A 15,519-nucleotide genomic window follows, 5' to 3' on the forward strand; every position below is an offset into this window, starting at 1 on the left:
GACCAGAAACCTGTTAGTGACACACTGACCAGAAACCTGTTAGTAACTGACCAGAAACCTGTTAGTAACTGACCAGAAACCTGTTAGTAACTGATCAGAAACCTGTTAGTAACTGAGAAACCTGTTAGTAACACACCTGACCAGAAACCTGTTAAACACACTGACCAAGAAACCTGTAGTAACACACTGACCAGAAACCTGTTAGTAACTGACCAGAAACCTGTTAGTAACTGACCAGAAACCTGTTAGTAACACACTGACCAGAAACCTGTTAGTAACTGACCAGAAACCTGTTAGTAACTGATCAGAAACCTGTTAGTAACTGACCAGAAACCTGTTAGTAACTGACCAGAAACCTGTTAGTAACTGACCAGAAACCTGTTAGTAACTGACCAGAAACCTGTTAGTAACTGACCAGAAACCTGTTCGTAACACACTGACCAGAAACCACACTCTGTTCATTTCAATGAGTGCGTGTGTGTTTCCCTTCCTCCCAGAGCTTCCAGACAGAGTCTCCATCAGATATTTAAACCACTCTGGTCCCATGGTTGAGGGCATCAGTACTCTCTGCATTGTCTTGTCCAGAACATCGGCTCTATTGAGCACCTCAGAGTGACCTTCTTCAAAGTCTCTACCAATGGTGAACGGACAGTGTTATACACAACCACTGAACAACGACATTCACCAATTGAACAATGACATGAGGCAACCGGTGAACGAGAGCTATTCCCTGCAGTTCTCCCCCACTAGTGTTGACGACGGGCCCAGTGGTTTTGTTCAGCCATGTTGGATCTGGGACCAGAGGGACCCCCGACCTCCTGCTGTGATGGAATCAGAGCGCCTCAACACCACTGTGCACTGTGAGTCCCGTCTGGTGATACGTGACTCGATTGGTAATGTCTATCTGTACAGATCAGTGCTGTGGGTTATGATGGTTGTAAAGATGACGGAGCTCAAATAATGGGGATGTAATTATGAGGTCATGATGATGATTATAATATGGTTGTTTCACTGAAGTTCGTATCCCCCCCCCCAGTCGGCTCCTGAGTTCTCCTGTTCTGCCAAGCTAGAGGTGCGAGCGGGGGAGGGGCTAACTGTGATGTCAGAGGCAATCCCCTCCCATCGGTCATCTGGCTGAGACGGACAGGTACTGACCCCGCCCAAACACCTGAGCAGAGAGGATGCTGGGAAATACACCCTCATGGCTTTGAACCGTATCGGAAGAGCCAATCACACAGTGGAGGTGGAGGTCCTACATGGCCGTGCTGCTAGAGGTCTGTCTGTCTGTCTGTCTGTCTGTCTGTCTGTCTGTCTGTCTGTCTGTCTGTCTGTCTGTCTGTCTGTCTGTCTGTCTGTCTGTCTGTCTGTCTGTCTGTCTGTCTGTCTGTCTGTCTGTCTGTCTGTCTGTCTGTCTGTCTGTCTGTCTGTCTGTCTGTCTGTCTGTCTCTGTCTGTGTGCGTTGGAAACTGATTTTTAAGGTGTTGTTCAACTTCTGTTTCCCTCCACTGAGCTTCTGTCAGGCTGCTGGGAGTGCCACGGTGGCTGTGCTGCTCCACCAGCTCATTTATTGGCTATATTGAATGATTATTTTATTGATTGAACGGTTGAGTTATTCATTGACCAATCAGGACACCGATCTCTGTGCTGGAGCTTTGTGATTTGACAGTGATCTGTGAGGTCAGTCTTCAATAGATCTGGAATCAGAGTTAGTAGAAAACCCTTTTTGCCTAAATGTGAAATGAGCTGTTTTGAAATGTGTTATTTTGAAGTAGTGCTATTGAACAGGTCTGTAGTTAAGCAATAAGGCCCGAGGGGGTGTGGTATATGTCCAATATACCACGGCTATGGCTGTTCTTATGCACGACACAACGGTATAAATGTTTATTTCAAATCCTAACCTTAAATGTTTATTACTATTAAACTATATAAATGTTTGGCCTAATCCTTAACCTTAAATGTTTATTACTAATAAACTATAGAAATGTTTCGGCCTAACCCTAATCCTAATCCTAACCCTAACCCTAACCCTAACCCTAACCCTAATCCTAATCCTAACCCTAATCCTAATCCTAATCCTAACCCAGTCTCTAGCAACAGATCTGCCATAATCCTTATTGCAATATGTTTGTTGTCTATGTCTTTTGAATAAAAGTTGACCCATAAACTGTCATTGGTTTAACATATTTGTTATCAGGTTGGCTGCGATGATGATGATGATGATGAGTGTGGGTGGATGTGTTTGTGTGTAGGTGACGTAGCAGCCATGTTATGCATTTTCAACCAGATCCACAGGAGAAGAGTCTTCGCGAGTTACCACAGGGTTTGTGCTAACTGGGATCCTTGGGATGTCACTAACCTAAATCCTAAACCTAACCACTACCATTTTAAATGTCGACTTCAATGTGGTAGTGCGGTATGGACGTGCCAGGGATTCCAGATATCGTGGATCATTACCACAACCGAAGTCAAAAACCCTGCATATATTTCTACAATTCTCTTCTTAAAATCAGATGTTAAACGAACCCCAACCACACAGAACGCACACTCGGCGGAATGATGGAGACGACAGGGTCAGTCTGGTATAAGTAGAGCTACTGCAGGACATGTTGTTAATGTTGTGGCTCCAGACACTGATGCCAGACCTGTTCAGAAATATTGTTCTCACACAAATGTGTCACGCAAAAAAGGTTCACCTTAATAGTTAATCCGATTGACTTGATAACCTTTCTAATGAAGGCTAGGTCAAAGGTCGTCAACCTGACTGCTTCTGTGGAAAGAAAAACTACCATGTTGAAGGTCATTGTGGAAGCAGCAACAGAGTTTTTAGGAGTAACAGATGTTACTGTCTCCATGATTGATATGTAATACCAATGATGGAATGTCTCAGTATGATGATAATTAGAGTTGTGTTTTTTTTTGTTATCCTTCAGTGGAATGCCAGAAGCCTTTTTGCTAACTGGCCAAGCCTTTTTGCTAACTGGTCAGAAGCCTTTTGCTAACTGGCCAAAAGCCTTTTTGCTAACTGGCCAGAAGCCTTTTTGCTAACTGGCCAGAAGCCTTTTTGCTAACTGGCCAGAAGCCTTTGCTAACTGGTCAGAAGCCTTTTTGCTAACTGGCCAAAAGCCTTTGCTAACTGGCCAAAAGCCTTTTTGCTAACTGGCCAAGCCTTTTTGCTAACTGGTCAAAGCCTTTTTGCTAACTGGCCAGAAGCCTTTTTGCTAACTGGCCAGAAGCCTTTATGCTAACTGGCCAGAAGCCTTGCTAACTGGTCAGAAGCCTTTTTGCTAACTGGTCAGGAGTTTAAGAAATGTGTAATAGAGTTAGAGATTGAAACATGATGTCATGTGTGTTCAAGAAACATGGCTTAGACCACGTCTTGACTGTATTGTTCCTGGTTATTGTCCAATCAGATCTGATATATCATCTGGACATTGTGGTGGGTGTGCTACGTTCCTAAGGGAAGGTCTTGTATATTGTAATATAACTGTCCCATCTGAATATCAATGATGTGATGGTGGAAATCTACAGTGCAGGTAGTAATATTAAGTTACAACATTTTTTTACAACCCATGCCGCTCGACTATCTGTAGCGATGTTTGATGAAATATCAGGAGGATTGGGCTCTAGGGAGATATGGTGTGGCGACTAGTAGTTTATGATAGGGTGTGGCGACTAGTAGTTTATGATAGAGTGTGGCGACTAGTAGTTTATGATAGGTGTGGCGACTAGTAGTTTATGATAGGGTGTGGCGACTAGTAGTTTATGATAGGGTGTGGCGACTAGTAGTTTATGATAGGGTGTGGCGACTAGTAGTTTATGATAGGGTGTGGCGACTAGTAGTTTATGATAGGTGTGGCGACTAGTAGTTTATGATAGGGTGTGGCGACTAGTAGTTTATGATAGGGTGTGGCGACTAGTAGTTTATGAAAGGGTGTGGCGACTAGTAGTTTATGATAGGGTGTGGCGACTAGTAGTTTATGACAGGGTGTGGCGACTAGTAGTTTATGATAGGGTGTGGCGACTAGTAGTTTATGACAGGGTGTGGCGACTAGTAGTTTATGATAGGGTGTGGCGACTAGTAGTTTATGATAGGGTGTGGCGACTAGTAGTTTATGATAGGGTGTGGCGACTAGTAGTTTATGAAAGGGTGTGGCGACTAGTAGTTTATGATAGGGTGTGGCGACTAGTAGTTTATGACAGGGTGTGGCGACTAGTAGTTTATGATAGGGTGTGGCGACTAGTAGTTTATGACAGGGTGTGGCGACTAGTAGTTTATGATAGGGTGTGGCGACTAGTAGTTTATGACAGGGTGTGGCGACTAGTAGTTTATGACAGGGTGTGGCGACTAGTAGTTTATGATAGGGTGTGGCGACTAGTAGTTTATGATAGGTGTGGCGACTAGTAGTTTATGATAGGGTGTGGCGACTAGTAGTTTATGATAGGGTGTGGCGACTAGTAGTTTATGATAGGGTGTGGCGACTAGTAGTTTATGATAGGGTGTGGCGACTAGTAGTTTATGATAGGGTGTGGCGACTAGTAGTTTATGATAGGGTGTGGCGACTAGTAGTTTATGATAGGGTGTGGCGACTAGTAGTTTATGATAGGGTGTGGCGACTAGTAGTTTATGATAGGGTCTGGCGACTAGTAGTTTATGATAGGGTGTGGCGACTAGTAGTTTATGATAGGGTGTGGCGACTAGTAGTTTATGATAGGGTGTGGCGACTAGTAGTTTATGATAGGGTGTGGCGACTAGTAGTTTATGATAGGGTGTGGCGACTAGTAGTTTATGATAGGGTGTGGCGACTAGTAGTTTATGATAGGGTGTGGCGACTAGTAGTTTATGATAGGGTGTGGCGACTAGTAGTTTATGATAGGGTGTGGCGACTAGTAGTTTATGACATAGGTGTGGCGACTAGTAGTTTATGATAGGGTGTGGCGACTAGTAGTTTATGACAGGGTGTGGCGACTATTAGTTTATGATAGGGTGTGGCGACTAGTAGTTTATGATAGGGTGTGGCGACTAGTAGTTTATGATAGGGTGTGGCGACTAGTAGTTTATGATAGGGTGTGGCGACTAGTAGTTTATGATAGGGTGTGGCGACTAGTAGTTTATGACAGGGTGTGGCGACTAGTAGTTTATGACAGGGTGTGGCGACTAGTAGTTTATGACAGGGTGTGGCGACTAGTAGTTTATGATAGGGTGTGGCGACTAGTAGTTTATGACAGGGTGTGGCGACTAGTAGTTTATGATAGGGTGTGGCGACTAGTAGTTTATGACAGGGTGTGGCGACTAGTAGTTTATGACAGGTGTGGCGACTAGTAGTTTATGATAGGGTGTGGCGACTAGTAGTTTATGACAGGGTGTGGCGACTAGTAGTTTATGATAGGGTGTGGCGACTAGTAGTTTATGACAGGGTGTGGCGACTAGTAGTTTATGACAGGGTGTGGCGACTAGTAGTTTATGACAGGGTGTGGCGACTAGTAGTTTATGATAGGGTGGCGACTAGTAGTTTATGACAGGGTGTGGCGACTAGTAGTTTATGATAGGGTGGGCGACTAGTAGTTTATGACAGGGTGTGGCGACTAGTAGTTTATGATAGGGTGTGGCGACTAGTAGTTTATGATAGGGTGTGGCGACTAGTAGTTTATGATAGTGTGGCGACTAGTAGTTTATGATAGGTGTGGCGACTAGTAGTTTATGATAGGGTGTGGCGACTAGTAGTTTATGATAGGGTGTGGCGACTAGTAGTTTATGATAGGGTGTGGCGACTAGTAGTTTATGATAGGGTGTGGCGACTAGTAGTTTATGACAGGGTGTGGCGACTAGTAGTTTATGACAGGGTGTGTGGCGACTAGTAGTTTATGACAGGGTGTGGCGACTAGTAGTTTATGATAGGGTGTGGCGACTAGTAGTTTATGATAGGGTGTGGCGACTAGTAGTTTATGATAGGGTGTGGCGACTAGTAGTTTATGACAGGGTGTGGCGACTAGTAGTTTATGACAGGGTGTGGCGACTAGTAGTTTATGACAGGGTGTGGCGACTAGTAGTTTATGACAGGGTGTGGCGACTAGTAGTTTATGACAGGGTGTGGCGACTAGTAGTTTATGACAGGGTGTGGCGACTAGTAGTTTATGACAGGGTGTGGCGACTAGTAGTTTATGACAGGGTGTGGCGACTAGTAGTTTATGATAGGGTGTGGCGACTAGTAGTTTATGATAGGGTGTGGCGACTAGTAGTTTATGACAGGGTGTGGCGACTAGTAGTTTATGATAGGGTGTGGCGACTAGTAGTTTATGACAGGGTGTGGCGACTAGTAGTTTATGATATAAGGTGTGGCGACTAGTAGTTTATGACAGGGTGTGGCGACTAGTAGTTTATGATAGGGTGTGGCGACTAGTAGTTTATGATAGGGTGTGGCGACTAGTAGTTTATGACAGGGTGTGGCGACTAGTAGTTTATGATAGGGTGTGGCGACTAGTAGTTTATGACAGGGTGTGGCGACTAGTAGTTTATGATAGGGTGTGGCGACTAGTAGTTTATGACAGGGTGTGGCGACTAGTAGTTTATGATAGGGTGTGGCGACTAGTAGTTTATGACAGGGTGTGGCGACTAGTAGTTTATGATAGGGTGTGGGGACTAGTAGTTTATGACAGGGTGTGGCGACTAGTAGTTTATGATAGGGTGTGGCGACTAGTAGTTTATGACAGGGTGTGGCGACTAGTAGTTTATGATAGGGTGTGGCGACTAGTAGTTTATGATAGGGTGTGGCGACTAGTAGTTTATGATAGGGTGTGTAGTAGTTTATGACAGACTAGTAGTTTATGATAGGGTGTGGCGACTAGTAGTTTATGATAGGGTGTGGCGACTAGTAGTTTATGATAGGGTGTGGCGACTAGTAGTTTATGATAGGGTGTGGCGACTAGTAGTTTATGACAGGTGTGTGGCGACTAGTAGTTTATGACAGGGTGTGGCGACTAGTAGTTTATGATAGGGTGTGGCGACTAGTAGTTTATGACAGGGTGTGGCGACTAGTAGTTTATGATAGGGTGTGGCGACTAGTAGTTTATGATAGGGTGTGGCGACTAGTAGTTTATAACAGGGTGTGGCGACTAGTAGTTTATGACAGGGTGTGGCGACTAGTAGTTTATGACAGGGTGTGGCGACTAGTAGTTTATGACAGGTGTGGCGACTAGTAGTTTATGACAGGGTGTGGCGACTAGTAGTTTATGATAGGGTGTGGCGACTAGTAGTTTATGACAGGGTGTGGCGACTAGTAGTTTATGACAGGGTGTGGCGACTAGTAGTTTATGATAGGGTGTGGCGACTAGTAGTTTATGACAGGGTGTGGCGACTAGTAGTTTATGATAGGGTGTGGGGACTAGTAGTTTATGACAGGGTGTGGCGACTAGTAGTTTATGATAGGGTGTGGTGACTAGTAGTTTATGACAGGGTGTGGCGACTAGTAGTTTATGATAGGGTGTGGCGACTAGTAGTTTATGACAGGGTGTGGCGACTAGTAGTTTATGATAGGTGTGGCGACTAGTAGTTTATGATAGGGTGTGGCGACTAGTAGTTTATGACAGGGTGTGGCGACTAGTAGTTTATGATAGGGTGTGGCGACTAGTAGTTTATGACAGGTGTGGCGACTAGTAGTTTATGATAGGGTGTGGCGACTAGTAGTTTATGATAGGGTGTGGCGACTAGTAGTTTATGACAGGGTGTGGCGACTAGTAGTTTATGACAGGGTGTGGCGACTAGTAGTTTATGATAGGGTGTGGCGACTAGTAGTTTATGACAGGGTGTGGCGACTAGTAGTTTATGATAGGGTGTGGCGACTAGTAGTTTATGACAGGGTGTGGCGACTAGTAGTTTATGACAGGGTGTGGCGACTAGTAGTTTATGACAGGGTGTGGCGACTAGTAGTTTATGACAGGGTGTGGCGACTAGTAGTTTATGACAGGGTGTGGCGACTAGTAGTTTATGACAGGGTGTGGCGACTAGTAGTTTATGATAGGGTGTGGCGACTAGTAGTTTATGACAGGGTGTGGCGACTAGTAGTTTATGATAGGGTGTGGCGACTAGTAGTTTATGATAGGGTGTGGCGACTAGTAGTTTATGGGAAAGCTCACATACAGATGCTAATGCTCTTTCATTATTTTTTACTTTTATTTCTTATTTTTTACTTATCTATTTTTTTACTTAACACATAGTTTTTCTTAAAACTGCATACTGCAACTGTAAATCATTTCACTGTAAATGATCGACACCTGTTGTATTCGGCGCCTGTGACAAATACAATTGATGGTAATGGTATTTGGAAGAAATGATGGAAACAAGATCATTAGTGTGTCATGACGTGCGTGCAAGAGTTGATGTCGTTACAGGTTTTTATTTTATTTTTATTTGACCTTTATTTAACTAAGCAAGTCAGTTAAGAAAAAAATATTATTTTCAATGACGGCCTGGGAACAGTGGGTTAACTGCCTGTTCAGGGGCAGAACGACAGATTTATACCTTGTCAGCTCAGTGGTTTGAACTTGCCACCTTCCAATTACTAGTCCAACGCTCTAACCACTAGGCTACCCTGCCGCCCCCGGGGTGTGGAAGGAAATTACATTGTAGACCAGTTAGCCAAAAGAGTTGTAATGGTATTATTGTGGAAGAAATTATGGAAACAAGATCATTAGTGTGTCATGACGATGCGTGCAAGAGTTGATTAAGGTTTTTATTTTATTTTTATTTTACCTTTATTTAACTAGGCAAGTCAGTTAAGAAAAAAAAATGTTCCACTGGGTAGAGATGAGGCCAAATGTAAGATCAGAGCCATTCTGATAGATGTGTGGCAGAAGAGATGGGACTCTGAGCCCCAAGGGATTTATATGCCCTCTACAGAAAGGTAGTGGACCAAGATGCAAAGGAAGACGTGGTTTTTGCTCAATTGCGCTTTGGACATTGTACATTGAACTCGTCATTACATCTGTTTTGCAAGCATGTGAATGGCTTGTGTCTCGAGTGTATGGCCGATGAAACGATGGAGTAGGTGTCGTTATATTGTTGTAAGTGTGTTTAAGAGAGGGACAGATTGAAGTATAGGGTCATTGAGGTTGGAAGGTATTTTGAGGATGGGAGAGGGTCTGTTAGAAGTTAGTAGGCTCTTTTTTTATTTTCTCAGAAATAATGAGTTAGGTAGGAGGATTTAGAGATTTAGAGATGTAGTAAACCGTGATTGACCACCCACTCCAGCACAGTAGGTGGCGGAATGCACCTTTAACGTTGGTTTGCGGACCGCCATTATATCATAGAAGAAGAAGTGGCCATAGGAAAGCGGAAGTCATTTCTATTCCGGCCTACTCTGGCGATTCTTCACCAAGTATTCTGTGCTTGGCATACTTTATACACTCGATCTAAAAATCTAAAAAGTACATCGACAAAACTGACCTCAGAGCAACGACAATTCAATCTCAACGTCAACGAAAGTAACGGTCATCCCGTGGAAACTTTGGATTTGTCCTTTTACCGCTGGTGAGTTAGCATGCTATCGTTAGCTAACTGTAAGCTAAATAGGCCAACTCAATGAATATGTGCGGTTAATTTATGTGACTTTACTGGACGGGTCTTTATAGAATAGTGGAAGGTTTATATGTGTCTTATTCAATCAAGGTTAACGTTTTTTTAAAGTATTATTATACACGTATGATATAGTAATGTTCTAGAGACGATTTGATGAACTACGTCACGAAATGAGATGCGTTCCCTTAAAATGGTTCCCTCCACAAACAACTTTTTAAATATTAGAATATATGATTACAACATAGCTTCACAGAATACAGTAGATAGTATTATATAAATAACATCTATGGTCCTCTCTTTTATAACATCCTAAAATACACTGGAGACATTCAGAAACATAATTAGGATGGATCAATTTAACCTTTTTTTTTTTTTTGTAAAAAGAGTTCTCTCTGATATGAAAGATAAGGTCCTTATGCTTCCAAACCTTACCGCACGTGTTGTGTGTTAATGTTCAGACCAAGTATCGGGGCTATTAACAAAACTCCCCTGTACAGAAGATGCCTTCATCCAATTACTCTTATGTGTAATGCAACAGAGTCAGGATCAAGGGCTTGGGTAGGTGCAACTAAGACCCCGAAATGACAAGGGTTTCAGTAAGAGGACTAACTGGTGTCTCCAAGTGGCCACACACCTCTTCAATGTGTGCTCTGATACTAAGTCATCTCATTGCACTTTGACACAGTGAAAGAGCCATCATCTTTAAGGTGTTTAATTATTTAAAAAAAAACTCTCCTAGCTTTGCCATTGATGAACTGAAGCAAGCACTTGTAGATTTTTGGGGGTTTGGAACCCAGCCCTGCATCTCCATCTCCACCCTGCATCTCCATCTCCACCCTGCATCTCCATCTCCACCCTGCATCTCCATCTCCACCCTGCATCTCCATCTCCACCCTGCATCTCCATCTCCACCCTGCATCTCCATCTCCACCCTGCATCTCCATCTCCACCCTGCATCTCCATCTCCACCCTGCATCTCCATCTCCACCCTGCATCTCCATCTCCACCCTGCATCTCCATCTCCACCCTGCATCTCCATCTCCACCCTGCATCTCCATCTCCACCCTGCATCTCCATCTCCACCCTGCATCTCCATCTCCACCCTGCATCTCCATCTCCACCCTGCATCTCCATCTCCACCCTGCATCTCCATCTCCACCCCATCTCCATCTCCACCCTGCATCTCCATCTCCACCCTGCATCTCCATCTCCACCCTGCATCTCCATCTCCACCCTGCATCTCCATCTCCACCCTGCATCTCCATCTCCACATCTCCATCTCCACCCTGCATCTCCATCTCCACCCTGCATCTCCATCTCCACCCTGCATCTCCATCTCCACCCTGCATCTCCATCTCCACCCTGCATCTCCATCTCCACCCTGCATCTCCATCTCCACCCTGCATCTCCATCTCCACCCTGCATCTCCATCTCCACCCTGCATCTCCATCTCCACCCTGCATCTCCATCTCCACCCTGCATCTCCATCTCCACCCTGCATCTCCATCTCCACCCTGCATCTCCATCTCCACCCTGCATCTCCATCTCCACCCTGCATCTCCATCTCCACCCTGCATCTCCATCTCCACCCTGCATCTCCAAGATGCTTATATGAATGACATCAGAGCGGAATTGATTCTAATCCTTAACTCAGAACACATAGAGTCCTCTCTTACTCAGACGACACAATGCACAGAAGTCCCAATTAGCAGGAGGGATGGGGGTGAGATCTTGTTGTGTGTGTGTGTGTGGTGCTCACGTTTTAAGAGCATCTATCAGTTGACTCTCATACAGCTCTGAGCTCTGACATCATGTGTAGAATGTTACTGTACAGCCACTGTGTTCCAATGTAATTCCCTTATCAGTGACCTAATTTGAGCATCTATCAGTTGAATCTCATACAGCTCTGAGCTCTGACATCATGTGTAGAATGTTACTGTACAGCCACTGTGTTCCAATGTAATTCCCTTATCAGTGACCTAATTTGAGCATCTATCAGTTGAATCTCATACAGCTCTGAGCTCTGACATCATGTGTAGAATGTTACTGTACAGCCACTGTGTTCCAATGTAATTCCCTTATCAGTGACCTAATTTGAGCATCTATCAGTTGAATCTCATTTTCAACATGTGTAGAATGTTACTGTACAGCCACTGTGTTCCAATGGTTACCTAATCTGCCATTTTCAACCCGTAAAGTGTTGAGAATAATAGCCTCTAAATATAAACGTTATATAAACCTACAATATACATAAAGCATTCATTGATATTACAACAGCATGTCGGTTTCACATCAAAGGTTGAAATGCCATGGAAATATTCAATCGGTAACATGTGATCAGTAAACATCAAAGTATTGGATGTATATATATTTTGACACTATCCTTCTACTACAGGTCATCTAAAGTGTTTGGACTTCCTGCTGTCTTCTACTACAGGTCATCTAAAGTGTATGGACTTCCTGCTGTCTTCTTCTACTACAGGTCATCTAAAGTGTATGGACTTCCTGCTCTCTTCTTCTACTACAGGTCATCTAAAGTGTTTGGACTTCCTGCTCTCTTCTACTACAGGTCATCTAAAGTGTATGGACTTCCTGCTGTCTTCTACTACAGGTCATCTAAAGTGTATGGACTTCTACTACAGGTCATCTAAAGTGTATGGATTTCCTGCTCTCTTCTTCTACTACAGGTCATCTAAAGTGTATGGACTTCCTGCTCTCTTCTTCTACTACAGGTCATCTAAAGTGTATGGACTTCCTGCTCTCTTCTTCTTCTACAGGTCATCTAAAGTGTATGGACTTCCTGCTGTCTTGCCATTGACTGCATTGTTGTTGTTCCCATCAGCAGGACAACATGAGTCTAAAGAGGGACAAGCTGTTGGATGGACTGGAACAGAGTTTATACACTCTAACCAAGGACAACTTATGTTACCTGTGCGTTCGTTGTGGAATAGGCTCTGAGGATCGGTTCAAAGGTAAAGAAAACAGTGAACGCACGCTGCGGCGTCAAATCATGGAGGAAATCTGGGAAAATGAGGATTCAAAGTCTTGGTTACTCCGACTGAAAGAGGACATCAGAGGTATACAGGAGGATGGTAGACATGTAACCGTGAGCTCCAGTGCATCAAGCAGCGTGTCCTCGAGTCCCAGCCAGTCTGATGGTGATGGGGACGCTGCAGACTGCCGTGAAGCTGGGAAGCCTCGACAGTCGGAAGTGACTCAGCGAACACACACTGGAGAGAAGCCTTACTGTTGTAGTCAGTGTGGGAAGACATTCACACAGTCAGGAAGCCTGGCAACTCATCTGAGAACACACACCGGAGAGAAACCGCATAGCTGTGATGTATGTGGGAAGACTTTTAACGTAGCCTTCAATCTGAACCGACACCAGCGAACACACACTGGAGAGAAACCCTACAGCTGTGAGAAGTGTGGGAAGAGCTTTTCTCAGTCAGGCCTACTGGCCAGCCACCGTCGTTCGCACACAGGAGAGAAACCGTATGTCTGTGATCAGTGTGGGCAGAGCTTTGTCAATCCGGGATCCCTGGCAAAGCACAAGCGAAAACAACATGCTGGAGAGAAGCCTTACAGCTGCGCGGATTGTGGGAAGAGTTTCTTTGAATCACATACCCTGGCTAACCATCGGAGGACACACACAGGAGAGAAGCCTTACAGCTGTGATCTATGTGGGAAAAGTTTTGCTCTGTCAGGAACCCTGATTAAACATAAGCTGACTCATACAGGAGAGAAACCGTACTGCTGTGACCGGTGTGGGAAGAGCTTCCGTGAATCAGGCAGGTTGAAAGTTCACCAGAGAATGCACACTGGAGAGAAACCTTACGGCTGTGATCAATGTGGGAAGAAATTTGGTCATTCGCAACACCTGAAAGAACACCTGCGAACGCACACAGGAGAGAAACCTTTACGGCTGTGATCAGTGTGAGAGGAAATTCACTCAACCACAACACCTGAAATCCCACATGAGAACACACACTGGAGAGAAGCCGTTTGTCTGTGATCAGTGTGAGAAGAGATTCGCTCATTCGCAACAACTCAAAGCACACCTGCGAATGCACACTGGAGAGAAACCTCATATCTGCGATCAGTGTGAGAAGAAATTCGCTCATTCGCAACACCTGAAAGATCACATGCGAACACACACAGGAGAGAAGCCGTACATCTGTGGAGAATGTGGAAAGAGCTTTGCTAGAACAGGAACATTGAAAGTGCACCAGAAATCACACGCAACAGGTGAAGTGTGTAAAGATCTGCCTCCCCAGGATCAGTTCCAGAACCCTCAAATACATCTGAACAGCACAAAGTTCCAGATCCATCTGCCTCCCCAGGATCAGTTCCAAAATCCTCAAATAAATCTGAACAGCACAAAGTTCCAGATCCATCGGCCTCCCCAGGATCAGTTCCAGAACCTTCCATAAACTCAGAAAAGTCCAAAGTTCCGCTGCTGGACTCCTCTAGCACTAGGCATTATGACACCTATCTATTCTATATATATATATATATATATATATGCGGTAAAGAGGTCAATGGAACTCGACCAAAACAATAGAAATGCCATGGACACAGGTGGGAGAAAGATGCCATGGGGGGAAAGATCCCGAATCTCCTCATGGTCCCCTCACTATATGTTGAGGTAAGAATCAGAGTATAATGCTTGTATGGATGTCAACCCCCTAACACATGTTTATATCATCATCACCAAATCAACTGCATTATGGTAACAAAAGGACTTTGACAAACACAGATCGTTGATGCTACAAGCTCATAAGAGCAGGATGTTAGCGTTTAGCAGTTCTTCTCAACAGGGAAAGGGACAACTTCAAAAATGTGTCATGCAGAGGAAACAGACAAATATTTCGAAGCCACTTTGTGGGCCTTTTACATCACATAAATCACACAACGGATTGGACGAATACATCCACTTGGTTGGATCAGATTTGTTGAATGTGAGCCAACGACGCCGTCACAGCGTCCTGCGTTCCAGTGACCTCTTTTCCCACATCTGTGCTTGAATCCAGTTCTACAGATTCTGAATTTGGTTTTAATTGTTTAAATATTAACACCCCCCCCCCTCCAAATTCACTGTGTACAGAAACATTGGTTCATTAAAATCATTGAGTTACGTTCAGTCTTGGTACCACACCTAATATTATTAATGCATTTTATACTTGTACATTTCCTATGTGAATCACCCCGTTGAGAGAGATAGATATATGTATATGTTTTGGGTGTGTCCACTGGGGCAGAAGGAGCTTTGCGCCTCAAAAAGACATTGGAATGTAATGTTCACAGATTTCCAAAGCAGGGCGCCGGTCAAGGAGGGTTATCTCTAGGGTGGCGTATGCAGATTATATATTTTTATTTAACCAGGCAAGTCAGTTAAGAACAAATTCTTATTTTCAATGACGGCCTAGGAACAGTGGGTTAACTGCCTTGTTCAGGGGCAGAACGACAGATTTTACCTTGTCAGCTCGGAGATTCGTTTTTGCAACCTTTCCGGTTACTAGTCCAAAGCTCTAACCACTAGGCTACCCTGCCGAGGAAGTCGGTGAAGTGATTGGTGCATTTCAACTGACGGGTATGGTGGATGGAGTAAGGAAATTCACATCGTCCATACTACTGTTCTTCGATGAAAAGTCTCTCCCTTCTCATGTAAAGTTGAGATTAGTGAAATATCGTCTAAGAGCTTTTGTGCACAAACCCTTCTAGTGTCATAAATGCAAAAAAAATATTTGGTCACGTGTCAAGTGTATGCAGACCGGAATAATATCGTGTGCCAACTGAGGTTATGCTGCAACTGTAAGTGGCGAACATGCGCCTTCATTTCCCGGATTGTCCAGTTAGGGGGAAGGAGACAGAGGTGGCAAGAGTGAGGGATGTCCAGTGTGTCTCCTATCTGGAGGCGGTGAGAAGAGTGGAAGGGGCGAGTGGCG

At 44.3% G+C, this 15,519-nt stretch overlaps 1 pseudogene; it reads left to right on the forward strand.

Moving 5' to 3' along the window:
• The first annotated feature begins 9,344 nt into the window (after positions 1-9,344).
• LOC124002722 lies at positions 9,345-14,701 on the forward strand (annotated as a pseudogene).
• The last annotated feature ends 818 nt before the right edge of the window (positions 14,702-15,519 follow it).

This window comes from Oncorhynchus gorbuscha, linkage group LG18 (genome assembly GCF_021184085.1).
Source record: "Oncorhynchus gorbuscha isolate QuinsamMale2020 ecotype Even-year linkage group LG18, OgorEven_v1.0, whole genome shotgun sequence".
NCBI lineage: Eukaryota > Metazoa > Chordata > Actinopteri > Salmoniformes > Salmonidae > Oncorhynchus > Oncorhynchus gorbuscha.